Raw genomic sequence first — 24,855 nt, forward strand, 5'->3', positions numbered from 1 at the left:
TTTCAATGAAGATAACATTAAATTAATCAGAAATACACTCTATACATTGTTAATGTGCTAAATGACTATTCTAGCTGCAAACGTCTGGTTTTTAATGCAATATCTACATAGGTGTATAGAGGCCCATTTCCAGCAACCATCACTCCAGTGTTCTAATGGTATATTGTGTTTGCTAACTGTGTTAGAAGGCTAATGGATGATTAGAAAACACTCAAAAACCCTTGTGCAATTATGTTAGCACCGCTGTAAACAGTTTTGCTGTTTAGAGGAGCTATAAAACTGATCTTCCTTTGAGCTAGTTGAGAATCTGGAGCATTACATTTGTGGGTTCGATTATACTCTCAAAATGGCTAGAAAAAGAGAGCTTTCATGTGAAACTCGACAGTCTATTCTTGTTCTTAGAAATGAAGGCTATTCCATGCGAGAAATTGCCAAGAAACTGAAGATTTCCTACAACGGTGTGTACTACTCCCTTCAGAGGACAGCACGCACAGGCTCTAACCAGAGTAGAAAGAGAAGTGGGAGGCCCCGCTGCACAACTGAGCAACAAGACAAGTACATTAGAGTCTCTAGTTTGAGAAATAGATGCCTCACAGGTCCTCAACTGGCAGCTTCATTAAATAGTACAAGCAAAACGCCAGTGTCAACGTCTACAGTGAAGAGGCGACTCCGGGATGCTGGCCTTCAGGGCAGAGTGGCAAAGAAAAAGCCATATCTGAGACTGGCTAATAAAAGATTAATATGGGCAAAAGCACACAGACATTGGACAGAGGAAGATAGGAAAAAAGTGTTATGGACAGACGAATCGAAGTTTGAGGTGTTTGGATCACACAGAAGAACATTTGTGAGACGCAGAACAACTGAAAAGATGCTGGAAGAGTGCCTGACGCCATCTGTCAAGCATGGTGAAGGTAATGTGATGGTCTGGGGTTGCTTTGGTGCTGGTAAAGTGGGAGATTTGTACAAGGTAAAAGGGATTTTGAATAAGGAAGGCTATCACTCCATTTTGCAACGCCATGCCATACCCTGTGGACAGCGCTTGATTGGAGCCAATTTCATCCTACAACAGGACAATGACCCAAAGCACACCTCCAAATTATGCAAGAACTATTTAGGGAAGAAGCAGGCAGCTGGTATTCTATCTGTAATGGAGTGGCCAGCGCAGTCACCAGATCTCAACCCCATAGAGCTGTTGTGGGAGCAGCTTGACCGTATGGTACACAAGAAGTGCCCATCAAGCCAATCCAACTTCTGGGAGGGCCTTCTGGAAGCATGGGGTGAAATTTCTCCCGATTACCTCAGCAAATTAACAGCTAGAATGCCAAAGGTTTGCAATGCTGTAATTGCTGCAAATGGAGCATTCTATGACGAAAGCAAAGTTTGAAGGAGATAATTATTATTTCAAATAAAAATCATTATTTCTAACCTTGTCAATGTCTTGACTATATTTTCTAGTCATTTTGCAACTCATTTGATAAATATAAGTGTGAGTTTTCATGGAAAACACAAAATTGTCTGGGTGACCCCAAACTTTTGAACGGTAGTGTATGCTGAAGTAAACAAATGAAGGTTCTATTGCTTCTATGGCTCAAAGCAGAGATCTTCTCAGTTGACAATATTGAGTGTGTTTTTCCCATTCAATGGCTGCAAGTAGAGATATTACTGGTGGACAATATTCAGCCTATTGTTCCATTTCTATGGCTGCATGCTGAGATCATGCCAGTTGACAATACTAAGTCTGTTTTTCCCATATATATATATATATATATATATATATATATATATATATATATATATATATATATATATGCAACAGTCTGTATCTAAGTTCTAGAAAATTAAAGAGTACACAGCTAAAATGGGATTTATGGGAAAAACATTACTGCCCTATCAGAATAGGTCATCGATATGTGGCCAGTAGGTGTCCGGAATGATTATCCAGGCACAGCCCCTTTAGTCGTATACGTGGCCGGGCGGCTACTGCAGCACAGCCTCATTGAAGTCCATCAACTATTTTAGCCAGAAACCCTCTTTAAATGATTTCACAATTTACCAGTATTTACCTGCTCACTTTTAGTCTAAGGTGCTGCTGCCGACTGGTAAAGTGGAATTGACTAAAAAATAAGTAAGCTACATTAGTGTGATGCGGTTTATTCTGGTTTTCAAGAAATATTTAGGGAGTGTAATTGCTTCCACTAGTTCAGCTACATTGGGCCATTGTATATGTGTCATAATATAAAGAGGTCGTATTGTGGGTCTTCATTTGTAAATGGTTGCAGACGCATGACGAGTATGCTCGTATTGAGCAACAGGACCATGCCGTATCAGGACGAGCATAGTCATCCCGCTGATCGCGCGGGCACATTGATTTTACCCGTGCTTTTAGGAGTGGAGCAACGGCAGTAATACACAGCCGCAGCCCCACTTTAATGGCGGAAATCAGAGGAAACACCTTGAATGTCACGATTTAGGGTATGTTCACACGATGTGTTTTCAGACGTAATTCGGGGCGTTTACGCCTCGAATTACACCTGGAAAAACAGCAACGTTACCCCTCTAAACAGCTGCCCACTGCTTGCAATGGGATTTACGGTGTTCTGTTACCACAAGGCGTAATTTTACGCGTCGTTTTCAAAATACGGCGCCCAAAAAGACGCCGCGTAAAAAGAAGTGCAGGTCATTTTTTGGGATGTTTTTGGAGCCGTTTTTCATTGAGTCCATTGAAAAACAGCTCCAAAAACGGACGTAAAATACGCCGCGAAAAACTGCTGTCAGGGAATACTTAGATATGTCCTAACAACTGCCTGTGTACTATTGTACGCAGGCTTATATACTTGCATGGTAATATATGCCAGTACATTATAGTTAAAAAATAAAAATGTTAAATCCCTCTATAGGATTAAAAAAAAGTCAAATATTTTTTTTTAAAAAAGGAGTTAAAAATCAGTAAAGTAAAACACCCACAAATGCAGATTTTTTTACAATAAATAAACTCTATTAAGTATAATTTGCAAAACATAAAATAACGTACACATAGTTGGTATTGTTACGACCAAAACAACCTGCACAATAAAATGAAAGCATTATTTTATAATCAGTGAATGCTGCAAAAAAACAAAAAACAACAAAAAACAAAAACTGAAGCGAAACATTTTTGATAAAAATTAAAAAGTTCTATAAATGAAACGCTAACGTATATGTAAAAAAAGAAACGGCACCCACTTTAAGTGCAGCTCATACCGCAAAACCAAAAATTCTCATACAGCTTTGTCGAACTAAAACAGTTATGACCACGGAATGCGAAGAACAAAAATAAAAAAAATCATTCTGGTCAGGGGGGTTAATAAATAGCGCATGCTTTAACTTTGTGATACACTCCAAAAATCCTGCCCTGAGCACTAATCTCAGAAACTGCAACTATGGTCCATATGGAAGAACTATCTAGATAGAACCAAATGTACATATCCCAAGGCAGTCAAAGGAAACGCTTTAATAAATTATATTCATTGTTTAAGACCAGAAAGAAGTTTTTGTTTTACATACAATGTGAATGTCTTTAAGGATATGAGTAATAAGGACACACTTGTACTTATAGCAATAGACTTTGTCACAAACACAATCCATCTTCATGGAGCTCAGAAAGCGGCAGAAAGAAAACAGAAATGCTGACTGTTGTAGGATACTGTGAGATGTTACATCCTGGACGGAGGATAACAATGCATAATACAAATCCATGTGTGATATTACCAACCGCCTGCACATCTGTTTGAGTGCTGTGACCTGCATTAGAGGACTACAATGTTACACATACAAGAATGATCTTCATAGGAGTTCTGGAATTCCTTGTGTTTTATGCAATTCGTCTGCTGAGCTTTGATGGTCTTCAAAGCTACATGGGCAAAATATTAGGAGCCATAGGACTGTTTGTACTCCAGTATTACAAATGCTGCTACTACTGTACATCCATTTATTAGGGTTGTTTCACATACAGAGTTTTTATTTAAAAAATCATCGTAGTTTTTGTGGCAGTTCTCTATGTCGCTTTTTTTTATCCAAAGCCTGAAGTGGATCAAAAAGGAATAAGAAATATAAAGGAAAGGCTTTAATTTCTACTTCCTGATAAATCCACTTCTGGCCTTGGCTCCAAAAAAATGCAACAAAAACTACAGTTGTATTTTTTACGCAAATGTGAACATAGGAAATGTTTACACTTGTGTTAGTTCGTTTCTATCAGGTCTACATTGGTTTTTGAAGGTCAGAATAGTGTAGCATGCTGCGCTATTCTATCCAGGATAAAAATGGAATTTAAACAAAACGGATCATAAGTAAGGGTATGTTCACACGGCAGCGTCCGTAACGGCTGAAATTACGGGGCTGTTTCCAGGAGAAAACAGCCCCGTCATTTCAGCCGTAACGGCATGTGCAGGCGCTTGAACGCCGCGTCCCTTACGGACGTAACTGGAGCTGGTTTTCCATGGAGTCCATGGAAAACGGCTCCATTTACGTCTGAAGAAGTGACATGACACTTCTTTGGCACGGGCGTCTATTTACGCGCCGTCTTTTGACAGCGACGCGTAAATATACGCCTCGTGTGAACAGACAAACGTCAGCCCATTGCTTTCAATGGGCAGATGTTTGCCAACGCTATCGAGGCACATTTTCGGACGTAATTCGAGGCGTAAAACGACCGAATTACGTCCGTAAATAGGCCGTGTGAACATACCCTAATCATAACTGATCATGACTAATCCATCAAACAGATCATGATGGATGAGTCATATCCATTATGTATCCAGTAAAAATTTTAAATTTGACGCCAGTGTGAACAGAGCATGAGTGAGCCCTCTTTGCCTGGGAAAGGAGACCAATTGTCACACTTCCAAAGTCATGGCAGTAGTTCCTGCAGCAGTCCGACTGTGGTTCAGTAAATTACATTATATTGAATTATAATAGTAGGTCAGTAACATTCTATATTGGGGCCATTCAGACAAGTAAATGATCACGAGCAGAAATTGACCCTAGTGTGTGCGCCTGAAATAAATCAGATTGTGGACATATTGGGGACAAGGACTGATGTGAATTGTGACAATCTCTGTACAACACTGCAGAATATGTTGGAGCTATATATGCAAGAGGAAATAAAATAAATAATTACCGTATTTTTCGGACTATAAGATGCACTTTTTAGCAAGAATAGATCTTGCTGAAAAGTCCATGCGTCTTATAGTTGGCAGTCTTCCTTAACCCCTTACCGATCCATGACGTACCGCTGTTTTCCTGAATAGGTGTGGGTCCCAGAGGTGGGACCCACATCTATCTGACATTTATGGCATATCATGTGGATATATCATAAATTTCCCTCATGGGAAAACCCCATGCCGCGGTCAATAGCAACCGCAGCATTTAAACCGTCTGGAAGGGGACGGCCCCCTCCGACAGCCCAATGGGCTTACCTGCACAACGTGATTGGGGGGGGCGTCGATAGTTGTCATGGCAGCGCTGGGGCATAATAAAGGCCCCCAGGTCTGCCTTCTGTTTGCCTGTGCTAAGCCATGCCTCGAGCAGGGCTTAGCAGCAGCCTGTAAAAATGACACTATACTGCAACACATTTCTAATGATTGCTGGTTCAAGTCCCTTAGAGGGACTAATAAAAAGTATGAAAAGAAGTAATAAATTTAGTAGTGACGTAGATTAATTTTCAGGAGTGTAAAAAAAATTACAAATATTAAAAGTAAAAAAAAATACCTTTTCCCATTTTTCCCCAAGCACAATGTAAAAATAAAAATTGGTATTGCTGCATCCGTAAAAGTCCGAACTACTACAATATACTATTACTTAACACGCACTCCGTAGAACCTTTTTTTTTTCTTTTAAAAAACACCAGAATCTTTGTTTTTCGGTAAACTTAGTGCTAAAAAAAGTCAAATAATGTGAGCAAAAAATCGTAAGTACCAAAAACTACAGCTCGTCCCGCAGACAATTAGCCCTCACGCCACTCAATCGATGAAAAAATCTAATTATGGATCTCAAAATGTGGTGAAACAGAACAAAATTTGTTTTAACAAAGTTTTTTCTTTGGAAAGTAGTAAAATATGAAATTATTTTTTTCTGTTGTCTAAAACCTTGGTGCGTCTTATAGTCTGAAAACTACGGTAAGTGGACTTGTCTTATCACTGAGGTTGAACTTTCAATCAGTAGGTATCAGGAGATAGTGACTTGTAATGAAGTATTGCTGTGTACAGTTTCATATGTTTTCTGCATGTGAACTATTATTATATGGTCAAAAAGATTGGAGAACTTTTTTCAGAATCAACATTGTTTATTGGTAACTTTTTGGAAAACTGTAATAGACTTACCTTACCGCGCTCCAGCAATGGAATGGGATGTCCAACAAGCTCATATCGGTGTGATGGTCAGGTGTCCACTTACTTTTGGAAAGATAGTGTCCGCGTATATGACCCTTATTGACTAACTTCACTATTTGTTTGTGACCCCTCTGTACCTCAACTGGATTGCTCTTTACTGAACTTGGTAAAACTTTAACCACGCTTATTATTTGTGCCCGCTAATTATTTGTGCCCCCTGTATTGCCTTTTAACTTGTCTCTTAAAGGGAAGGTGTCGCAAAAAATTTTTTTTTATATATAAATTTGCTTTTAGTATGTTATTAAAATAAATGTTATTTATTTGTGTTTTTGTGTTTTACTTTTTTATTTTTTCTTACTTTTACTTCACTATGGGGGCTGCCATTTTTTTTTCATCTCTGTATGTGTCGATTAACGACACATACAGAGATGGAATACGGCACATACATCCCCATAGAGAATGCGAACGGGAGCCATTCCATTCACTATAGCGTATGCTGTCTGTGTGGGAACGGCGCATGCGCCGCTCCCACACAAACCAAAAGAAAGGTCTTCGGCCGAACGACATCCGGCGCCATTTTCATGTGGACCGGAAGCCGCGGCCGGACAGTAAGATGACTACTTCCGGTCGCGGCTTCAGGACACATGTTCCAGGCAGCGAAGACGGTAGGAGTAGGATTGGAGGCAGCAGCGGCGGCAGGAGCAGGTAAGTTATGTGTATGTGATGTGTGTATTATGTTCGTGTTACACTGTCTGATTACCACTGTATCTAATCCTCCTACACTGTGTGCCGCCATTTTCTGAGCGAATGCACAGTGTAGGAGGATTAGAAGATTCAACCACCTCCTTCTCCTGGCACTAGCCGGGATAAGGGAGGGGGGATTGTGTGAGCTCACTAGAGCGTGTGTGTCTACACCAAATTTGCAGCATAAAGCGATGAGGTTGCTTTACCACATTGCAATGCTGCAATTTTGGGAATTCCCTCTAGTGACCAGCACAATGTTATAAATTAGAATCTAATTTATAATAGTTCCTGACTTGTGAAAAAATTAAAAAAAATTAAAACAATGTTTAATCACTTAAATACTGTTTAGCTGGGAAAAAAAAAACATTTCTAGCGACACATTCCCTTTAAGACTGTCTCCCTCTTTTCTGACCCCAGCTAGTTTGTGATCACGTTTTTGCCTCATTCTCTGGTGCTGTATCGGTCTATAAGGTTTTGTATCAAGCAATTTTTATTAAACTTTAAAAAAAAAAATATATATACAGTATATATATTTTCATACAACAAAGAATAAATACATATTTTTGTACGGCATTACTCTTAAAGGGGTTTTTCGGAAGTAAAAAATTACTTTTAATTAAACTAAACAATGGAAAACATATAACTTTGTAATGTACTTACGTTTTATTATCTGAATGTATCGTCGTATTCCCTCTTCCGTCACGTGACCACTTGTCCATGTAAAATTTGCACTTCCTGTGCATACCCGTCCATTCGCGCCTAACTTCCGGTTTGCGGTTTCCGGTTTTCACATTGTACGGTTACGTCATAAATGACGTAACTGTACCATGTGTTTTCCCCATCTGCTTGGAGCATGCATGGTTGACACTACCACGCATGCTCTGTTAAATGATATGGCTGCGTCTTCAGCAGCCGTATGTTTCATTGCGCATGCGCAAGTTTTAATATGTTGTGGAGACGGTGTGTACTATGACAGCCGTGTCTGCTGTCGCTCGCTCTCTCCTTCTCCTCCTCACAGTCCGAAGTGCATGTGAGGAGGAGGAGGGTGTTTATTTGCTCACTGTAGGAGCGGAATCCCCAAGCCCGGGATTGGGGATTCCGCTCCAGGAGAAGTCACAGACTTCAATGTGTCCATATATGGACACAGTGACTTCTGAAGCGGAATCACCGGCGAATTGGCCGGGGATTCCGCTCCAGGAAAAGTCACTGACTTCACTGTGTCCATATATGGACAGTGACGTCAGGGACTTCTGAAGCGGAATCCCCGCCGATGTGGCCGGGGATTCCGCTCCAGGAGAAGTACCTCATTTCACTGTTCATATATGGACAGTGAAGTGAGGGATTTCTCCAGAGCCGTCCCCTACAGGAAAGTAGGGGGGGGCACTACCTACAAGGGGGGCTGTGTGGCATTACCTACAGGGGGGCTGTGTGGTACTACCTACAGGGGGGCTGTGTGGCATTACCTACAGGGGGGCTGTGTGGCACTACCTACAGGGGGGCTATGTGGCATTACCTACAGGGGGGCTATGTGGCATTACCTACAGGGGGGTCTATGTGGCATTACCTACTGGGGGGGCTATGTGGCATTACCTACAGGGGGGCTGTGTGGCATTACTTACAGGGGGCTGTGTGGCATTACTTGAAGGGGGCTGTGTGGCACTGCCTACAAGGGGGCTGTGTGGCATTTCCTACAGGGGGGCTGTGTGGCATTACCTACAGGGGGGCTGTGTGGCATTACCTACAGGGGGCCTGTGTGGCATTACCTACAGGGGGGCTGTGTGGAATTACCTACAGGGGGGCTGTGTGGCATTACCTACAGCGGGGCTGTGTGGCATTACCTACAGGGGGCTGTGTGGCATTACCTACAGGGGGCTGTGTGGCATTACCTACAGGGGGGCTGTGTGGCATTACCTACAGGGGGGCTGTGTGGCATTACCTACAGGGGGCTGTGTGGCATTACCTACAGGGGGGCTGTTGCAGTATCTATAGAAGGTAGTGTGTGGCATTATCTACAGAGTGCAGTGTGTGGCAGAAAATTGACAAATGAAATTCATCCGTTTTTAAAACGGACAAGGAAAAAAACGGGTGCAAAACGGGTTAAAAACGGAAGCATGGCCCGGAATGGAACAGATGCAAAACGGCCGAGAAAACGGACCAAAACCGCTGTTTTTTATAGGCCGACACTCAGACCCTCTCGTGTGAATAGAGCCTAAAGGTAGTTGATGACGCGCCGTGTCTTTACACAGTCGAAAGTGCTGTCTTAGCAAAGACACGGAGCGTCATCAATCACAGAACACGCCCCCTCCTCTGACAATCTCGTTGTCCACACCTTCTCATCCTTCCTTCTTCACACTTGTAGTTCCCGCACTGTGTGTGTATATATATATATATATATATATATATATATATACACACACATACACAAAATTTTATATATAAAAAAATATATAAATAGTGAGACACACTAAGGCCTCATGCACACGACCGTAGCCATGTGCACGGCCGTGATCTTCGGGTCGGCCTGCCCCGCAGTGTCATCCGCGAGCCACCCGCAAATCGCGGGCCGTGCACATGGCCGCGTCCATTATTTTCTATGAGCCTGGACCGCAGAACACGGCCGTACTAAGAAATGTCCGTTCTTTCCGCGGTCCAGGGTCCTGGGCCATGCACGGACCTTGGAAACTATGGTCTTTTGCATGGGCCCATAGAAGTGAATGGGGCCGCAATTCTCTCGTGGATTTTCGGGGGAATTGCTCCCCAACAAAAGCACATTAGTGTGTATGGGGCCTTACATACATTTATAGTAAATTATGTAAAAAAAAAGAAACGTTTTACCATTGTTTGGAGTAGTGTTTGGTGTTTGCTTCACTGTAAAATTTTGCTTGAATTTTCAGGCAGATTTTGATCTGCCTCCACGCCGTTTGCCACGATTTTCGCCCACGGCATTGAGCGCAACGGGCAAAAACGCTGTGAAAAACGCTTTCTATGCCTCCCATAGATGTCAGAGGAGTAAACGCCCGAAGATAGGGCATGTCGCTTCTTTTTCCCTCAATGGCCGCAGGCAAAAAACGTGGCAAACGGCCTGCATGCAGGTCAAAATCTGCCTCCAAATTCAAGACAGAATCTTGATGCAGAATTTTCTGCCAGCAAAAAAACTGAGTGTGAACAGGGCCTAATACAGGATCTATTGGAACAGATCCAGGAGCAGGTGAGGTAAATGTGCTGACTGGATTGTGTGTACCAAGATGTCTGACTTAGGTGGAGTGGGCAGACTTAGGGCATGTTCACACGGCCTATTTTCGTCCGTTTTTCGGGCCGTAAACTCCCGAAAAACGACCGAAAAATCCGAAGCAGAACGCCTCCAAACATCTGCCCATTGATTTCAATGGGAAAACGGCGTTCTGTTCCGAAGGAGCGTTTTTTTATGTGTTTTTTTACGCATAAAAAAACGAACGCGAAAAAGAAGTGCAGGAAACCTCTTGAGACGTTTTTGGAGCCGTTTTCCATAGACTGTAGTGAAAAAAGCTCCAAAAACGGTCGTAAAAAACGCAGCGAAAATCGCGATTTGCACAAAAAACTTCTGAAAATCAGGAGCTGTTTTCTCTTGAAAACGGCTCCGTATTTTGAGACGTCTTTGCCTGTGAACATACCCTGACATTTATCAGGCTGTGGAAGGGGCGGGGGAGGGAGACGGGTGCCTGTACTTAGATCAGGGATAGATGAGGCACAAAGGATAATGATGATTATTACTGTGTAAGGGCTTATTCAGACGAACGTGTAATACGTCCGTGCAACGCGCGTGATTTTCACGCGCCTTGCACGGAACTATATTAGTCTATGGGGCCGTGCAGACTGTCTGAGTTTCACGCAGCGTGTGTCCGCTGCGTAAAACTCATGACATGTCCGATATTTGTGTGTTGTTCGCGCATCACGCACCCATTGAAGTCAATGGGTGCATGAAAATCACGCGCAGCACACGGAAGCACTTTCGTGGTACGCGCGTGATTCGCGCAACAGCAGTAAAAAGTATGAATGAAAACAGAAAAGCACCACGTGCTTTTCTGTTTACAAACATATAAACAGTGTCATAATGATGGCGGCTGCGCGAAAATCACGCAGCCGCGCATCATACGGGGCTGACACACGGAGCCGTTATGTACCTTTTGCGTGCACAAAACGACGCATTTTTTGCGCAAGCAAAAGGCACACGCTCGTGTAATCCGGCCTCAGACAGTGTGCAGGGAGGGAGCCGTCTGCCTGTAATCTGTAATTAGAGCAGGGAAGGACCATGTGACCATAGAGGGGCGTGGCAGCATGCAAATAGCTGAGGTGCTTTGGAGGAAGGGGGAGGTGCAACTGTCTCCTCAGATGCAGCCGGGGATCATGGGTATAGTGGGTTACAAGACAGGAAACAGCCAGTAAGGGATGTAAACAAACAGCAAGGGCTGTAAACAAACAGAAAAAGCAGCAGTGATGATGGAAATCAAACAGAAACTGGTTAGAAGTTTAATAGGGGGTATTAGGGAAGGCAAATCAAGGCTGGGGGACATTTTTTAGAATTTTTTTTTTTCCTGGACAACCCCTTTAAAGACAAGTGGAGTCGAGTAAGCAGACACGCTATAAGTAGAATCAATGAGATCTGTCACTTCTTCCCAGTATCTAACCAGTATAGAGTAGCGCCACAGCACGTGTAACAAATGCGCCAGATGTACTATAGTTTTCATCTAATGCATAAACATGAGTCTCACCACATATCTTATGTAGAAACAATGGCGTTCCATAATCTAGTGCCCATGACTTTTACTATTATTTTGCTATCAACTGGAAATAAGCAAATCAAATAGGATGGTAAGAGTGAGAAGTTGGGAGGCACATGCTTATGGTGGACGTGTGATCCCAGAGCTTCGCACTTCCCAGGGCAAATAGCACCTATTATTAGCAATTATCTGCCACTGATCAGCTTACTTTTGACTACAGGTTCCATGCACACACCAGAGCAACCCGATGGCTAAAGGAAATACCAAGCGATTTGGAGCAGTCACAAGAGTAGCAGCCGCTGGTTCTCCAGTACAGTCCGACCAGCAACAGTCCCACTCCTGCCAAGTGAGACAGAGATGGATGCATTCCATTCTCCAAAGCGTTCGCACCTTTCACCTGCTTTAGGGGATTGCACCCCTAAATGCCAATGCCCTGTTTTGGCCTCCGATCTATTTGGAGAAGGATGCTCCACTACATCCCCCATAGATAAAATGATGACTGATGTTCAGTTCAGCCATGACCATGAAGAGAACATCCCAAGATGCGGCTGGGCAGGCTGAGGCCCATGAGGTAACCCCAATCTATTTGGGGGATAAAGTTTGATTCCACGTTTTTTCCCAACTGCTTTAGCAGGTATTAATGAAAACCTGCCAAAAATGTATGTCAGAATTGAAAACTGGCTTCCATCCTTTGGAATCTCAGGTTGAGTCATTTGAAAAAAAATGGTCGATACTATTTCTACAGTCAACCAGCATACTAAATGCATTGAAGATGTTTATTCACAACTAGAGGAGGCACACTCTAAAATTGAGGATCTAGAAGACCGATCCTGCAGGGAAAATTTCATGATCAGGAGGCTCCCTGAATCCATTACAAATCTGTAGACTGCGGTCCATGACCTTTTCAAAGTTCTATTACCAGACCTCTCGGCTCTATACTACGACATTTAAAGAGTCCATAGGGCTCTCACTGCACCACGGGCTGAATGCCTGCCTAGGGATGTTTCAGTGAAACCTCATTATTTCTCTGTCAAAAATGGATTATGAAAGCTTCAAGAACCTGCAATCATTTGAAACTACGCAATGAAGACATGCAAATCTTAGCAGACTTTGCTCCCCATACGATCCAAAGATGGAGGAGTCTCAAACCATTACTACAGATCATGAAAAAGATAGAAATTAGATACCGTTGTGTTCTCCTACCACAATCGCCCTTACAGCTTCTCTACTCTTGATGAAGAAGAATGTACTTTTGAGTGCTTGGGCCTACTATCTAAGGAAAATAGGGGTTCTCCTCTTACATCATCTCCTTTGAAATCACATAAAGGACCAGATCCCATTTCACCATTGTGGGGACTAAACTAAGAATCAACCATCTGGATTTCTAGTGCCCTGAATTTTCATGTTTGAGAGATTGATATAAAACTTTTTGTTCTATATAATACTATCCCCTCTTTTGATTATACCAGTCCTTTTTTCACTTGGATGCTGATGCCTGAAGTAACCTTTTTCTGTTGGTTTACAACCTAGATAGTTTTGTGTCTTGGTTTATACTTTTGCATAATCTGTTCTATTGTTACCTCTTTAAGACTAATAGACTATGTTACTGGTTTAGCTTTCTAGGGCTCTGGGAAAGCCCTGCTTGCCCTCCCACTGAGCTTGATGAGTTACACTCGGGGGCATGAATTTACCTTTCCCCTGAAAGGATTTCCCAATCTTACTACTACCCCTCAAGGGGATATTGGTTTGTTTACCAGTTTTGTACACTGCTTTATGTTTAATTCCCTTCTTTTCATACCCCCCTCCATTTTTTCAGTTTGAACTGTGGCTAATGCATACTATACTGCTTAATGATGGCTAGCACTAATCGTTCTTTTAATCTTGTTACACACAATGTACAGGGCTTGAATATTTCAATCAAACAAAGGAAAACTTTAAATTTGTATGACTTAATGAAGTGTGATGTTGTTTTCTTACAAGAGTTACACTTCTTATCTGCTTCTTGTCCCAGATTATTCATACTAGGTTGCCTTTATATTATTTGTTGTTGACTGAAGGGAAGAAGAGAGGATTTGGAGCGTTTTTCACAAAACATATAATTTGTTCACAAAATCACTTTTGTTGAAGAGACACTCGATACATACTGGTCAACGGTTTCTTTCAAGATACATATGTTACGTTTATATCCTACTACTCTCAAAATAAAGGTATCTTTTTAAAAAAACGTGCTACAGACCCTTTCCCCACATTTTTATGGCAAAATTTTCCTAGGCGGTGATTGCAATGTGGCTCTGGATCAAATTTTGGACAAATCTATAATAGGGAAAGTTACCTTGAAGTCCCACCCAAGACAAGTTCTTAAATTGGCTTGATATGTCCATGCATATGATTTTAGATGTCTGGCGTATGGCTAACCCTTCAACTAGGGATTATACTTTTTTTTTCTTCGGCTCATGGGACTTATTCCCATGCTGACCATCTCTTTCTTCCCTTGCATCTCTTATTTGGTCTGCAATAGGCTAAGATTATACCCACCCCCTGGTCTGACTATGACCCTGCCTGTATTACTCTACAGGTTGGGCCATTTATATGGATACACCTAAATAAAATGGGAATGGTTGGTGATATTAACTTCCTGTTTGTGGCACATTAGTATATGGGAGGGGGGAAACTTTTCAAGCTGGGTGTTGACCATGGCGGCCATTTTGAAGTCAGCCATTTTGTATCCAACTTTAGTTTTTTCAATGGGAAGAGGGTCATGTGACACATCAAACTTATCGAGAATTTCACAAGAAAAACAATGGTGTGCTTGGTTTTAACGTTACTTTATTCTTTCATGAGTTATTTACAAGTTTCTGACCACTTATAAAATGTGTTCAAAGTGCTGCCCATTGTGTTGGATTGTCAATGCAACCCTCTTCTCCCACTCTTCACACACTGATAGCAACACCACAGAAGAAATGCTAGCACAGGCTTCCAGTATCTGTAGTTTCAGTTGCTGCACATCTCGTATCTTCACAACATAGACAATTGCCTTCAGATGACCCCAAAGATAAAAGTCTAAGGGGGTCAGATCGGGAGCACACCATTGTTTTTCTTGTGAAATTCTCGATAAGTTTGATGTGTCACATGACCCTCTTCCCATTGAAAAAACTAAAGTTGGATACAAAATGTCCGACTTCAAAATGGCCGCCATGGTCAACACCCAGCTTGAAAAGTTTCCCCCCTCCCATATACTAATGTGCCACAAACAGGAAGTTAATATCACCAACCATTCCCATTTTATTTAGGTGTATCCATATAAATGGCCCACCCTGTAGATTGTTTTGGGCTTAAACCCAGCTCGACCCTATGGAGGGTAAATGAGTCCATGTTGACCAATCCTGTTTTGTTTCAAGAACGTTCTTTGGCAATTAAAACCTATTTTAAAATCAATATTGAAGCATACTCTCCAACTATTACTTGGGAAGCCCATAAGGCTATCATTTGAGGGAAATTTATCCAATTAGCCTCTAGGATGAAAGGAAAAGCGAAAAAAGGACTAGGTTTATTCTGATTTAATAACTCAGCATAAACAACAGCCTGAATCGATCTTCGAGCTAAAATTGAGACTGCTACACTAGAGCTCAATATGTGCCTGACTACTATTGCAGAACATAGTATCAGATGGTCACAATACCGATTCTTTTCTCATAGTGATAAACCTAGTTCTCTTTAGGCTCGAAGATTGACTCCATTGACTCGCTCCTATACTATTCCAAAAATCGGAATAGCCAAGGGTTCTTTATTCCAACTCCCTAAAATGGTTCTTCATGCTTTTTATAAATTTTGTTCAGATCTTTATAAATCACCAGACAAGTTAAATCCTACATTGGCTTCTACCTTATTAGAGAATGTATCTTTACCTAATATTTCTGATCATCAGAGAGACTTATTAGAATCTGAATTATTACAGAAGAGTTACTAAATATGATAAAACTGTTAAAATCGGCAAAAACTTGTGGACCTGATGGGCTGTCAACTTCATAGTATAAAAAATGTGCAGACCTCTTAGTGCCCCATTTTGTCACTTTTTCAATTCCTTGCGAGAAGGTAATCTTCCTTGTTTTGATGCCTTGAGAGCTTATACATAATTATACCCAGCGAAACCAAGAAAGGACCATTCCTCCTTCCAGAATTATAGACCGTTATCGCTTAATGTAACATGAAAATTGTTTCTAAAATCCTGGCGACCAGAATTAACTCTTTTCTAGAGTCATATGCCCATCCTGATCAGATGAGGTTTGTCCCTAATATAGAGGCTTCAGACCAAAACCATAGAATCATAGACCTAATTTCTTTGGTTCAGGCTCAGTGGGATGGTACAATCCACAACTCTACTTTAAAGAGGCTCTGTCACCAGATTTTGCAACCCCTATCTGCTATTGCAGCAGATCGGCGCTGCAATGTAGATTACAGTAACGGTTTTATTTTTAAAAAACAAGCATTTTTGGCCAAGTTATGACCATTTTTGTAGTTATGCAAATGAGGCTTGCAAAAGTCCAAGTGGGCGTGTTTAAAGTAAAAGTCCAATTGAGCATGTATTATGTGCGTACATCGGGGCGTTTTTACTACTTTTACTAGCTGGGCGTTCTGACGAGAAGTATCATCCACTTCTCTTCAGAACGCCCAGCTTCTGGCAGTGCAGACACAGCCGTGTTCTCGAGAGATCACGCTGTGACGTCACTCACAGGTCCTGCATTGTGTCGGACGAGCGAGGACACATCGGCACCAGAGGCTACAGTTGATTCTGCAGCAGCATCGGCGTTTGCAGGTAAGTCGATGTAGCTACTTACCTGCAAACGCTGATGCTGCTGCAGAATCAGCTGTAGCCTCTGGTGCCGATGTGGCCGACACGATGCAGGACCTGGGGCAGGAAGTGAGTGACGTCACAGCGTGATCTTTCGAGAACACGGCTGTGTCTGCACTGCCAGAAGCTGGGCGTTCTGAAGAGAAGTGGATGATACTTCTCGTCAGAACGCCCAGCTAGTAAAAGTAGTAAAAACGCCCCGATGTACGCACATAATTTACGCCCACTTGGACTTTTACTTTAAACACGCCCACTTGGACTTTTGCAAGCCTCATTTGCATAAATACAAAAATGGTCATAACTTGGCCAAAAATGCTCGTTTTTTTAAAATAAAAACGTTACTGTAATCTACATTGCAGCGCCGATCTGCTGCAATAGCAGATAGGGGTTGCAAAATCTGGTGACAGAGCCTCTTTAAGTATCTTTTTGGATTTACATAAAGCATTTGATTCCTTCCATTGGGACAACCTCTTGTATATTTTAGAGCGCTGGGTGTTTGGACCTAAATTCTTGTCTATCCTTAAAGGCATATATTCGACACCAACTGCTCAGGCAAATATGAAGGGTTTTCCTCCTGATTCTAACTTCATAGCTAGAGGATGCCCTCATTCACTTATTTTTTTCATTTCAGCTATTGAGTCCCTGGCCCAGACACATAAATGTGCTCTTTTTGGTGACGATATCTTATTATTATCTCATCTCCTCTCACATGAATTTCTAATCTGTATCATATGTTATGGAATCACTGGTTGCGCAATTCCCAAAAGGATGCTGGAGACTGTCGGAAGTAAGCGAGCAAATAAAACTGCAACCCCAAATCTGTCACAACTCTGATCGACAGGATCTAAGGCTACTCTGAAGTATTCGCCAGAGACCACCGTAAGGCGGGATGGTTTTTACTGCTCTGAACCCAGGTTGTTCTAACAGAGTTCAGTGTTGGATAAGGGCTGCAATGCAGGCTATACCTGATCAGGTAACCAGACAGCCAGAGGGTAAACAGAAAGTCCAAAACAGAGCAAGTGGAAATCAGGTACAGCAGAGGTCAGAACCAGCCGGGAGTAGATAATCTAAATCGGTAACAAGGGGTTAACGAGAGACAAGCCGAGGTCACTTTCCAAGAAGCCCAGAAGTATAGGAAGCACAGGATAAGTGAGAGTTTGATCACAACACCTAAGTAGAAAATTCACACGCAAAGAAAGAGGGACTAGGCCAGGTATAAATACCCCACCCTACACCTGACAGGAAGAAGACAGAGAAGTGGGATAGGCTCAAGAAGTCAACAGAACCCCCCAGAAGCTAGATCAGTAGTCATGGCGATCTTAAAGACACAGACGCTTCCTAACACCATACTCTTGATAAATTCTCTAAAGTGTCTGATTACAATGAAACCATGACAAGACAGAGGCTCTCAATATTAATGTTCCCCGCCACATGACGAAATTACTTCAGCTGATCTTTGAGATGCGATGGAGGGAAGATAAAATGTAATCCCTCGGGATCTATCTAACCTCCTATTCACACAACTTTTCAAGCACATTTTATTCCTTTGAGGAACAAACTGAAAGAGGATTTAACGAATTGGGCTTCTTTGAATCTATCCTGGAAGGGACATACAGCAGCCATAAAAATGACCTTTTTGCCAAGAATTCCATATTATTTTAGAATCATGCAAATTGACGTTCCTGACAAATATTTTAACTACATAAGGATATTCTGCCCTTTCTTTGGGGCCCAAGACGTGTTAGGACATCTCAAAATGTTTTATACACTTCAAAAGTTAATGGTGGTCTAGGTTTTCCAAAAGATAGGCCGTTAATTTTATGCACGTTCCTTATAGCATTGTGGGCAGTGGCGGATTAAGTAGACCATGGGCCCTGGGCTGTTACCCAAACTTGGGCCCCCCTTCCTCACCGCCGCCCTGCCGTAACTATTTTTAACACTACCTTTTTGGGCAAGCATTAACAGTGTTACGATTTCCCTTGTCACAGCGCGGTGTCCCTACATACTGACAGTATCACACTGTGCAGGGACACAACCTCCTGACAAGGGGAATTGTCTATCAGTCCTGGACTGCAGACTTTTTGTGAAATACAAGGATTCCTATAATAAACATGTCAGGAGAGGTGACAGATTCTCTATAAATCTAGTGACTCACAGGTGACGACGTCTCAGATTCTAGTAGTTTTTTCCTCTTTTCTTCTCCATCCGGTCCAGCACTCATGACGACTTCTCCCGGCCATGACTCATTTCTGCAGAATTTGCCACTCAGACGTCTCCTCACTTTTCCAACATTTCCACACCTATAAACGAAAATAAAGTTATCATGGTGCCACATACTGTGCCCCTAAATATAATAGCACCAAACACTGCGCGCCTGAATATAATAATACCACACACTGTAAAACACCACATACACACAGCCCCCTGTACATAGTGCCACACACAGCCCCTGTAGATATTACACACCCCCATAGATATCGCCATACACAGCCCCCTCTATATATCACACATCCCCCCGTAGAGAGTGTTACACACAGCCCCATATAGATAGTGCCATACAGCCCCCTGTAGAGAGCGCCACACAGCCCTCCCCCTCTTGTAAATAGCACCAAAAAGCCCCCCTATAAAGAGCGCCACACACATACCACTGTGGATAGCACTACACAGCCCCCCCTTGTATATAGTGCCACACAGCGCTCCCCCTTGTATATAGTGCCACACAGCGCTCCCCCTTGTATATAGTGCCACACAGCGCTCCCCCTTGTATATAGTGCCACACAGCGCTCCCCCTTGTATATAGTGCCACACAGCGCTCCCCCTTGTATATAGTGCCACACAGCGCTCCCCCTTGTATATAGTGCCACACAGCACTCCCCTTGTATATATCCCCCTTGTATATAGTGCCACACAGCACTCCCCTTGTATATATCCCCCTTGTATATAGTGGCACACAGCGCTCCCCCTTGTATATAGTGCCACAAGGTTATGTACACATTTAAAAACGTTATCATAATTTTATATATATATATTAGTATGTGTGTGATTGATTTTATTAAAAAATATTTTCACTTTTTGAGATACAGCTGCTTTGTATCCTGTATCCGTCAGGTCAGCAGGACTGACAGGATCAGTGACACGCAGGATCCACCTCAAATCTATCACATCTAAGATTATAATTTAGCGCAAGGCCCGTTTCACTGATCCCGTCAGTCCTGCTGACCTGACGGATACAGGATACAAAGCAGCTGTATCTCAAAAAGTGAAAATATTTTTTAATAAAACTGAATTACAAAGTTGCACCAAACACACATTTTTATAAAAAGAAAAAAAAAAAGACGTGATTTTTGCAACGTTTTTTTCCGTAGACAATGCAGGTTTCCTTTTTTATCGTTTTTATGCACACTTTTTTGCTATTTTAGAATTTTTATTCATAAAGTTTGAAAATAATAGTAAAAAAAATAAGCTTTTTTACGTTTCAGCTATTTTTTTTGGTAATAACATAGTTTTACCCTAAAATAGACCTTTTATTTGTAATCGTCATTGTTTACCGTAAATTTTAATATATTACATGTCTATATTAGGGTAATTGGGTCAGCGCTAGCGTTACAACAATGTTTGGCGGGAGGGGGAACGTTTTTTTTTGGGGTGGGTATTTTATGTGTATTTATTATTTAATTTTTTTTTGCACTTTACTTTATTATTTTTTATTACTGTGGTCTGTTCCTCAAAGGTCAAAAAAGACCTTTGGGGAACTTTATATATTTTTTTTCTTTCTTTTACACCATCTTTTCCCCTGTAACTGGAGCTGCACAGCAGCCCCAGTTACAGGGGAAATCAGCCCTCTCATAGTGACGATTGTCACTAATAGGGCTGTGCTGGGTCTAGTAAGACCCAGCAGCAGTATGTTAGTAACGGCACCCGGCGATCATGTGACCAGTCACATGATCACCGGGAGGAATAGAGACAGCGCTGCTGCTGCTGTCTCTATTCCTATACACAGCGTTCATTGAACGCTGTGTAAGAAGACATCGGAGAAGACAGAAGCAGCGAAAGCTGCTTCTGTCTTCTCCTCAGGGTCCCCGGCAGTCACTGACAGCCGGAGACCCGACATTCAGCTGCCGAATCGCGCGGGCAGCAAGTTAAAACCCGAGCCGTAGAAAGTCTATGGCTCGGGTTTTAAGGACCCGTCCCTGACCGCTGGCCGTAAAAATACAGCCAGCGGTCGGGAACCAGTTGGGCAGGAGGATAAGCCGACTAACCTCAGCGCCGGTGAACGCCCGCCCGGGTCTTCCCTTGCAGCTTTAGAGCAACAGAACAGCCGTCCGTCGCTGTTCTGTTACTCATGGCGGCGCCCGCACTTGTCAGGGAGGCGTGTCCTACCCCTTTCCCGGCCAATTCCCTGCTCCTCCCCTCCTCATCTTCGGAAATTAGCAGCGCTAGCGCGCTGAATAGTTTTGTACGATAATGTGCGGTTCGGGCTGCCATGGGCACCCTGGGAGCCTCGGGCCCCGGGCGGCCGCCCGAATCGCCCATATGATAATCCGCCACTGATTGTGGGATAGACTAAAGAGAGGATATAAATTACTCTTCCTGCATACATCTGTTGCTCGACTTTTTCATAATGTTTTCCTCTGGGAATGCAGACATGGGCATTTAAGTGGTGGACGGATAAGAAACTATATCGTATAGTCAAAAATATTGATAGACTCGGTATTAGATCCATATAATTTTCGACTCATTTCCTAGACTCCTTGAAGTCAATATCATCGGATGTTACTATCTACTCCTGTTACGAAGGCCTGTATCTGCATTCTTCTGATGGACATCATATTGTTTCTAATATTTATGCATATATGATCTTTCCTTCTGCCAAACTCCCTTATATGATTCAATGGGAGAAATTTCTTTCCAAAGCTTTCTCAATAAGGGAATGGCGGAAAGAACATAAAAAAAATAATTGATAAATATGTCCTTGGTTAAAGCAAATTATAAAGTCTTTTTACGTTGGTATTTTGTTACACTCAAAGTGGCTAAAATCTTTCCTACCTCATCTCCGCTATGCTTTAGGAATTGTGGTAATGTTGGGACCCCCTTACATATTTGGTGGGATGTGTATTTAATACGTTGTATTCTATTCCGATTATTAACCCCTTGCGTACCTTCGACGTAATAGTACGTCGCTGGCCGCTTATTCCAGCGTACCTTCGACGTACTATTACGGCGCAGGAATAAACTGTCACTATGTGAAATCAGGAGAAAGCTCCTGTCACTTTCTCTGATCTCCTCACTTCTGTGAGATACGTGAGGAGATCAGAGAAAGCGGTGTAAAAAAAAAAAACACTATTTTTATTAACCCCTTCCTGAAAATGGGCGTATAGTAACGCCCTGAGGATGAAGCGGGCACAGGAGCTGTGCTCGCTCCATCTTCATCGGATGTCGGCTGTAATATACAGCCGACATCCCACTGCAACTACAGCGATCACTGTCCTCTCCGATCGCTGTAGTTTAACCCCTTAAATGCCGCTGTCAATAGCGACAGCGGCATTTAAGTGATTGATACAGAGGGAGGGGGCTCCCTCTGCACCCCATTGCCCCCCCCCGCGAAAAATCGCGGGGTTCTGATGGTTGCGATGGCAACCAGGAAGCCTAGCAACGGCTTCCTGGTTGCCAGGTACGGGAGCCTATTAGGTCCTGCCCAAGGCAGGACGTAATAGGCTCAACTGTCAGTTGTAAAGTGACAGTTACAATACACAGCACTACATCAGTACATACAGAAGTAGTGCAGTGTATTGTGCAGGGGATCAGAAGATCAGATCTTCCAGTCCCCTAGTATGTGTAAAATGAAAAGTGAAAAAAAAGTTAAAAAAAAGTTTTAGATAAATAAATAAATACAAGTTTTACATAATAAAAACAATGATCGCCTTGTTTCCCTGATCAAGCCCTTTATAATTAGAAAAAAAATGAAAAAAAAGCCAAAAACTAGACATAATAGGTATCGCCGCGTTCGTGTCGGCCTGACCTAAAAAAATATCATATTATTTATCCCGCACGGTGAACACCGTAAAAAAAATACCATAAAAAATAATGGCAGAATTTCCTTTTTTGGTCACGTTGTTTCCAAAAAAATTTAATAAAAAGTGATCAAAAAGTCGCGCGTAGCCAAACATGGTACCAATAAAAACGACAGTGTGTCACGCAAAAAATGTATATACTCCGCACAGATTACATATGCCCCCACATTATAAACTGAAACACCAGTAAAACACTAAACAAAACTACTAGCAAACAAAATCTGCGCTCCAAAAGCCAAATGGCGCTCCTTCTGGGCCTGGCAGTGTGCCCAAACAGCGGTTTATGACCACATATGGGGTATAACCGTACTCTGGAGAACCGCTTAACAATTTATGGGGTGTGTGTCTCCAGTGGTACAAGCTGGGCCCAACGCATTGGGCACTGAAATAGCATATATGTGGAAAATGTCCATTTTTAATCTGCAACATCCACTGTGCACTAATTTCTGCAAAACCTTTGGGGGTCAAAATGCTCACTACACTTCTAGATGAATTCCTTGAGGGGTGTAGTTTCCTAAATGGGGTAACTTCTCGGGAGTTTTCACTGTACTGGTACCTCAGCGCAATGCAACATGGCGTCAAAAACAAATTTTGTAAAATCTCCACTCCAAAAACGAAATTGCACTTTTTCCGTTTAGACCCTTGCCGTATGTCCAAATAGCCGTTTACAACCACATATGGGGTATTTCCGTAATCAGGAGAAATTGTGTAACACATTTTGGGGTGTCTTTTCTCCTGTATTCCTTGTGGAAATGAAAAATTCTGATCTAAAGCTACAGGTTATTGGAAAAAAAAATGTTTTCATTTTCACGGACCAATTCTAATAAAATCTATAAAACACCTGAGGGCTCAAAATGCTCACTACACCTCTAATTTAATTCTTTCAGGGGTATAGTCTCCAAATTGGGATCACATCTGGGGAATTTCTACTGTACTGGTACTTCAGGGACTCTGCAAATGCGACATGGCCCCCAGAAACCAATTCAGCAAAATCTGAGCTGCAAAATCCAAATGGTGCTCCGTCCCTTCTGAGCCCTGCCATGGGTCCAAACAGCAGTTTATTACCACATAATGGGGTATTTCCGTAATCAGGAGAAATTGCTTTACAAATGTTGAGGTGCTTTTTCTCCTTTATTCCTTATAAAAATTAGAAAATTCTGTGTTTTTTCCAAAAAAAAGTCTCTTTTCATCTTCACAGACTAATTCCAATAAATTCAGCAAAAAACCTGTGGGGTCAAAATGATAACTATACCACTAGAAAAATTCCTTGAGGGGTATAGTTTCCAAAATGGGGTCACTTTTGGGGGGATTCCACTGTTTAGGTCCCTCCAGGGCGTTGCAAACGTGACACGGCACTGAAAACCATTCCAGTAAAATCAGAGCTCCAAAATCCAAATGGCGCTCCTTCCCTTCTGAGCCCTGCTGTGGGTCCAAACAGCAGTTTATTACCACATATGGGGTATTTCCGTAATCGCGAGAAATTGCTTTACAAATGTTGGGGTGCTTTCTCTCCTTTATTTCTTGCAAAAATTAGAAATTTTTACGTTTTTCTAGAAAAAAAGTAGATTTTCATTTTCACAGACTAACTCCAGAAAATATAGCAAAATACCTGTGGGGTCAAAATGCTAACTATACCCCTAGATAAATTCCCTGAGGGGTGTAGTTTAAAAAATGGGGGTCACTTTTGGGGGTTTCCACTGTTTTGGCACCACAAGACCTCTTCAAACCTGACATGGTGCCTAAAATATATTCTGAAAAAAGGAGGCCCCAAAATCCAAGAGGTGCTCCTTTGCCTCTGAGGCCTGTGTTTCAGTCCATTAGCGCACTAGGGCCACATGTGGGATATTTCTAAAAACTGCAGAATCTGGGCAATAAATATTGAGTTGCGTTTCTCAGGTAAAACCTTCTGTGGTACAGAATTTTTTTTTATTACATATGAATTTTGTAAAAAAAAAATGAAATTTGAAAATTTCAGCTCTACTTTCCTTCAATTCCTGTAAAACGCCTAAAGGGTTGAAACACTTTCTGAATGCTGTTTTGGATACTTTGAGGGGTGCAGTTTTCAAAAT

This window comes from Rhinoderma darwinii, chromosome 2 (assembly GCF_050947455.1).
Source record: "Rhinoderma darwinii isolate aRhiDar2 chromosome 2, aRhiDar2.hap1, whole genome shotgun sequence".
In the NCBI taxonomy this organism is placed as follows: Eukaryota; Metazoa; Chordata; class Amphibia; order Anura; family Rhinodermatidae; genus Rhinoderma; species Rhinoderma darwinii.